The 7174-nt window shown below is 46.3% G+C and overlaps 1 non-coding gene across 1 annotated transcript; it reads right to left on the reverse strand.

The window, feature by feature from the left end:
- Positions 1–5094: 5094 nt before the first annotated feature.
- On the reverse strand, positions 5095–5228 carry LOC148091616 (U11 spliceosomal RNA). The gene has a single exon (XR_015715579.1). It is a non-coding gene; the product is annotated as a U11 spliceosomal RNA (small nuclear RNA).
- Positions 5229–7174: the final 1946 nt, after the last annotated feature.

The raw sequence follows: 7174 nt of genomic DNA on the forward strand, positions 1-7174 counted from the left end.
TGCTCTTGTTTTCTGTGATAAAGCCTGTGTTTTCTGTTTTCATGCTCAGGCAAGTATCCAGGACCCTGGGAGATTTATCGATTCATTACTCATGCCAATTTTGGAAGCTTGCAACTTTGAATCAAACCAGGGATATTTGCTTCTGTACAAACCTAACAAGCCAGCATAGAAAACCCAAGAGAGAAAATATATGTATCCCCTTTGACCAAATTACACAAGTTGGCATAATTCCATCTCACAGATCACTTGCTCATTTAATTGTAATGCCTATAGCCACACAAAACTTCAGGGAGAGCTTACAAAACTTGTCCTTGTTTGTTATCTCTTGGCCTTCCCAACAGTTCTCTGCAGTGGGCATGGCTGGTGTTATCTCAGAGCAGGCTCTGGACTATGAGCCAGAACAGGGTTCAAGTTCCAGCCACATTCTTCATTAATATCCTTGGGCAATTTCACTTACACCCTGACCCTCAATTTTCTCTTCTCACAAAGGAGCTAAAATACCCAGAGAGATAAATAAGAGTAACAAAGCTTTGGCTTTGGGGCCCACCACTTACATTGTGAACCTAATTTTGAATTCAGTTTTATGTGTCCTCAAATTGTAATAAATGTTAGGACCCACAAACCCCAGATTGGTCTCCTAATAATAGCTGCTCAGTCTATTTCCAGGAAGCCAGAATACGACCGGCATCTCTATGGCCTCAGCGCTGCCCAATGTTAATCACCATTCATTCACCCTTGAGTAGTGGGTGGACTCTGTCCGTGCCCCTCCTGGGTGGCTGCGAAGGACCCACAGCTGGCCCCTTCTCTGGAAAACTGACCCCCACTGCAGGGGAGCCCCTGGTCCTGGAGGCTGCACCACCACTCTCACTCAGGGCAGCCCGCCAATGTCTGACTGACGGGGAGCGGCCCCTCCCTGTGCAAAAGGCTGCACCCCGGTTTGAAGCTCTGTGGTGTAACCCATTCTCCTCTGGATCAGACCAAAGCTCGACTCCAGCCGGGATGACATCCTTTCTTAGCTCTTCCCTCTCTCTCATTCTGCTTTCCTCACTCCCGTTCTCCTAGAGCATCGCCTGCCAAGATATGTGCACCTGAATCCCCACCTAGGGCTCAGCTTCTAGGGCACCCAACCTGGCGTAGAGTGATAAGAGGAGTGTCCTTTATTTCCTGTGTCAAAGTCTGTCTGGTCCACCTTCAAACACAGTCATAAAACCATGAGCCTCCGAGACCCACTGCAGCTGATACTGAGGTCACTGGAGATACGTGTGCTTACTTACCCCGCGACCAGCCTGCTGGCCTGAGGCCCATCCTGGGATGCGGGCAAAGGCCACAGATTAAAAGTTATAAGTACCTTCGGAATTTGGCGGCTGGAGGGTAAAGATGGTGATGCTGAGTATTTGGTAAAACCCTACACTGTGGCCATCCCACCCCTAGTGGATTCTCCAAAACGTTTGCTTTGGATGTTAGGAAGGAGACCAAAAGATGGAAAGGAATGATCGGTAACATTGTGTATCTTTCGATTTTTTTTTTTTTTTGCATTTCTACCTGCTGGAGATCTATAACTAGTTCTGTACCCCAGCTGAACAGAAGATGAATCCAGGCTCTCTGGTGTGAGCTGACACTTTAGAAAAAGGCAAGGTTTAAGAGTAAAGAGATTTAGAGCCTGCTTCTGGCTCACTTCTGACTTGGTTTGTGACTTCCCATGAATTAATGATCGCCTTTTACCATGCCCATGCCTGGCATGGAAATTTACTTCCACAAAGAGCAAAGACTCTCTGAGAAGGATCATCATCATGGCAAGACATAATTTTTTCTGAGAGATAATTTTAAATCATCAAAAAGACACACAAAAAATTCTTCATGAAAGGGACTAACATGTGGGGCAGGAAGAAAATATTCATTTCCCAAGTGCTTGCTCCCCCAGCCTCTTAGCCCTGAGGGATCTAGAGATAACTAGTGTATTATTTCCTTCCACAAAAGAAAGAGGTACGGGCTTTATAGTCAAATTGTGAGGATCTAGGTCCAGATCCAGGGGCATCATTCAAGGGAGAGAGGAGCAGGTGGGCTTGATGAGCTTAGCAGACATGTTCCAGATTCTGGTTTTTCAGGTTTTTAGTGACAACAACTATGGGGGCTCAAAAACCTCCCAACTCAAAATTCAAAAACCTAATGACCCTTTAAAAAATGTAACAAGAATTTATGATTGTTCTAGGTACTTACAGAAAGCAAAGCTAGAAAACAACATAACTTATCAGAAACCAGATTCAGTGCTCAAAGTTAAGAAATATTTCTAACGTGCAGACCTTTTCAATAATGGAATTGATTGGCCTGGGAGGTGGTGAACTCCCCATCACTAGAGGTAAGCAAGCAAAGACTAAAGGACCTATTTGCTAAGGAGCTGCCAAAGAGATTTCTTAGATAACCTCTCAGTTCCTGTCCAACCCAAGATCCCACAGAACGAAATATATGGTAGAACAATTACAGACACATTTGGCAAATTATAAAGCAGCAGAAATAGCCATAGCTGCTACCCTTAAAACTTAAAAGAAGCACATTTACAAACAATAAAAGTATGACATTACACACAGTTAATAAACTTATAGACCTTATTACTCTGAGCTGAAAATAGAAACAGGCCCACGAAGGGCTTAGCTGAATGTATGAAAAGTTGGCCCACGGCAGGTTACCAAAGGCAGTGAGAGATGCGAGTGAATGGTCCTCCCTGCAAAGTCAGGCCCAGCCCAGGGCCCTGCGCTGGCAGAGGCGGCACAGGAGCTGGATGAACTTCAGGTTCTGCCAGGTGCGTGCCACGGAGAGCTGCCCCGCATAGCACCTTCCCGCAGAAAAAGCCTGACCTTGGATACCCTGAGCGATTCCTCCCAGGCGCGGACCACGGAGGTCAAGGGGAAGACCAGGCCCCGCCGACCGAACCCTGCCCCTCCCACAGGGTGAGGGGCGAGAGCACGGAGAGAGTCCTGCCCAGAGCATCACTCGCAGCCTCAACAGAGCCCGGTCACCTTGGGTCAGCAGTTCTGCCACTGGTCCCGGTTCAGTCATCACGGCTCTAGCTCCTTCGTGTCGTCAAAAGCCACCCCCCACCTCCCCATCCCTGGTTCCACCACCCCAGTCTGGCTCTCCATCACCTGCCGCGCCCTCAGCTGCTCGGGCCCTGCAAAGCCTTTCTTACGGACCCAGGGGATGTTGTTGCTGTTGAGTTCTTGTTTCAGCCTCTAGCGGCTGCCCACACTCCTTGGTTCAGGGCCCCCTTCCATCTTCAAGGTCACCAATGGTCAGCTGAGTCTGACACTGCCACCCCTCTGGTTCTAATGTATTTTTTTTTAATTGACACACCGTGAAATATTCTAATGAGGCTATCCCCAAAACAGCTTCAGGTTTCATGAGTTAAATGCATAGTTAGAGCTGGAAAGATTTGTTCCAGCTTTGTAGGTTTAATTGGTACTTGCTGGTGCTGAGTGGGTTTGGAGGGATACGTCAGGCATTACGAGGTGTGGTCAGTGATTAGCACCCAAATCATTGTTTTCAGGCAGGAGAACCAAACATTTGGGCAATTAGCCTTGTAAAATTCTTGTTTATAGGGAGGCTAGGCAGCCTTTGGGATTAGACTCGCCCAAAGAGAATTTTAAAGACTTTCTCTGACTGCATGTCTGAAAATTCCTTGTTACCACAGTGACATAGACACTGCATTCTGGGGAAAACATCAGTCTTCCTCCAGACTTTCTGGAACCATGTACTATGGTGAACATTAGTTCATAAGGAAGTGGTCTGGAAGCCGAACAAAAAGCCGTCCACTAAAGCTATAAGTCGAGTGTAATCTAAACTCATCTACCATTAGAAGATTCCATCTGTAATTTTGTTCTGCGATGGAGCCAGTAAGAACAGGCGGAAGGCTGTTCTTGGTGCAAGGACTGACTGGCCATTAACATCCCTGGAGAAATAAAATCAGACTTGGTAAAGTGGGGAGAACAGAAGAATTGAATGAATGCGTGATTCAAGCCAGGAAAGGACCAGAAATGAGATCAAGAAATCAAAAATCACAGTGGGAGGGAAGGAGAAGCCAACGGAGGGATTTGGGAGTGAAGAGAACTCCCACGCCATGGTGGGGGAAGCTTTGTAGAATCTTCCTCATTTTTGACATGAAGTTAAAACATCATCAGTGACCAAGATCATCAGTGATAAAGCTCCAGCGCAAAGAATGGCAGCAGTGAGGAAGATGCCTGGCACTAGCTCCGACCCCCACGAGCGCCCTGCTTCTCTAGTGGGGCCCTTGGAGCTGCAGGATCAGCCTCACCTGGAGCCTGTGAGACACCAGCGGCCCAGGCTCCACCCCAGACCCACCGAGTCAGAGCCTGCATTTCAGCAGGGTCTCCAGGGCACTGGGCGCACAGGAAATTGAGCCCTAGTCTTTGTTTTGTTTTGTTTTTAGGGCCCTTGCAACCTCCTCTCCCTTTATTTATTCTCCTTTCCCTTTTTCTCCCCTTCACTTTCATCATCTTCTTCCTCACATTCAAGAAAAGGTCACGTGTGAAAATTAATATCTATTTGTATCTACTTGGCCCTGGTTCAAATGCTCAGACACCTCTCCTTGGCCCTAACCCAAAGCACAAGCCAGCCTCAGCTCCCAAACAGTCAGCAATCCAGGAACACTGGGCCCAGGAAAACAGCAGGCAAGAGCCCCCCCCCAGCAGATCTGCATTTGCGTTATTTATTTACGCGAAGCCCTAAGTGCAGTGCTTTGGAGGGGAACATGCCAAGAAAAGAAAACAATCGCTGCCCTTTACAAATTATTGTTCGTTTTTGCTCACAGGGAACAGCCAGGGTGGGAATGGAATTATGAAATCTTTGTACGAAAATAAATGCAATGAATAGAAGGAAGACATCGGCATGTGTTAAGGCCTCCAGACCTCTAAGAAAACAAGCAGGACTTCCCCAAACAATATGCATGAGCAGATTATTTCTGTACGTGGAAATAAGCCCTCCATTATCACACACACACACACCACAAAAAAGGAAATTTAAAGGAATTCTGATCAAAGATACCCGTTCAAAAAATAAATTTCTAAAAGGAAAAAAATTTTGGTGGGCACCAGAACCAACGATCACCAGCTTCCCAGATACTAAAAAATTACGCTTCCAAAATCTCTTGGTGCCGATTCTGCACGTAGAGCAGTCAAGCTGCCCTAGGTTTGCTGCTCACAGCAGAAGCCCTAAAAGGAAATTTCAAAAGGAACAATGTTTAATGATATGAAAAACAGTTAAATAAAATATGGGACAGCCATGTGATAAAATATTATGTAGCCACTCAAATCAGGATTTCAACAGTATATAGTGCAAAACATTAAAATAAATGGCACAGCAGGATCGAACTTCGTATTCACCTTCGTCCCACTTTTCATAAACATAAAAGGGTAACTAACGACATGTGCTAAAATGTTAACAGTCTGTACCTCTGAAACTGAAATTATAATAAGTGATTTAAATTTTATTCTCTGTACTTTTCTATATTTTTCCAACTATTTTTTTTTCTTTGTTGTTGCTTTTCAGAGAGAGTAAAAGCAATGTGAAGGAGACATATCGACTGGTTGCCTCCTGCATGCGCCCCTATTGGCGGGGGGCAGATCAGGGAACGAACCCACAACCAAGGCATGTGCCCTTGACCGAGAATCGAACCAAAAGCCTTCAGTGCTCAGACCGATGCTCCAACCATTGAGCCACACCGGCCAGAGCTATTTTTCCCACTAATATGGACACGTACAACTAGTATGGAATGGGTACTTTTCTAAATAGTCATATTTGTTTTGGTAAAGGTTCCTTCCCTTCTCTCTGTTGCCTTACTGAAATCCACTTAATTATTTCTCCCAATCCAGGAAAGAGTCAGGAGCATGGTGGACCCTAGACTTGGCCCCTTGCTGGGTGGTCCTGGGCAAGGCACTTTAGCTTGAGCTCATCTACTAAATCTATAAATTAGGAGAGTGGAGCTTTATAGAGATGAGACATTCTAGAGATTTCTGACTTAGAAATGGAAAACTAGAGAGGGGAAGGAAGTGGGAGAACAGGCAAGGGTGGTCCAGACAGAGCTACCTGGCAGAAAAGAGCAGAACTTTACTGATGGCTGTTTATTGCTCTGGCTTGCCAGGCACGCTGGACATCCAACCAGGGCTAACAGCTCAGAACTACTCAGGAATTTGAATTCCCAAATGTTTCTCAACCCTGACAACACATGAGCCTCATGAGGAGGCTTTAAAAACAGCAGGGCCCGAGCCCCTCCCCCGGAGGTGCTATTTCATTAGTCAGGCCCAGCCTTCAGCACTGTCTAAAACTCCTCAGGCTAAATAAAAAGTTTTTAATATATAAGTAAATAAATAAAACTCCTCAGGCGATTCTAATTGTTGCCACTCTTGGGAACCTCTGTGATAGGTGAAAGCTGACTTTCCACGATCCTGAGAAGCAATAGGTAACTTGGTTTTTGACTTGGCTTCTCTGGACAGAACCCAATTCAAGCATTCCCGCTACAATGACAAGTTTTTAAAAAGGCTAACGGTTTTTAATTAAGTCTCTGGCCCCTGGCAGAGGAAGTTGAAGGAAAGACAGCCATGATGACAGGGTTCATGCATAAATTTTCAAGTAGAAATTGCTCCAGAGTCTCACAGCCACAGTGGCAGCTGAAAAGACACAACTGAGTTGCTTCATGTGCTCAGAAGCCAGTGGGCCCGGCCCCAGGGCATAGCCGTGTTGCCCTAATGCTATGCCATTACCCAGCTGCCCCCTGAAGCTGTGCAAGGCCTTGGGTAATCAGCTGGCATCCTCAGCTTGACCTCCTGGGAAGACACGAATGCCAATTAAACTAGAGGTCACCTGAGTCTGACAAGGATGATGGCCACCCTGGGCTGCAAGTGAGCAGTAAGTGAGCAGGAGACGTCCGTGCAGTAGCTGTTGGGGCCTAAGTCAATTGGTGACACGCTGGAGCGTGACCGAAAGGTTCACGGAAGATTGGGCAACAGTTGATTTCAGGACCAAAGTCCCTGGACAGAGCTATGTCTAGTCTCTCCCAGTAGATAGTCCCAGGATAGCAGTCTCTTATCCAGAGCATATTTTTTATTCCTTTCCTGCTCTTTATTACTCTCCTCTGGACTTCCATGTGCACTGTGGACGCCGAGCA

This window comes from Miniopterus natalensis, chromosome 13 (genome assembly GCF_054644295.1).
Source record: "Miniopterus natalensis isolate mMinNat1 chromosome 13, mMinNat1.hap1, whole genome shotgun sequence".
NCBI classification, from domain to species: domain Eukaryota; kingdom Metazoa; phylum Chordata; class Mammalia; order Chiroptera; family Miniopteridae; genus Miniopterus; species Miniopterus natalensis.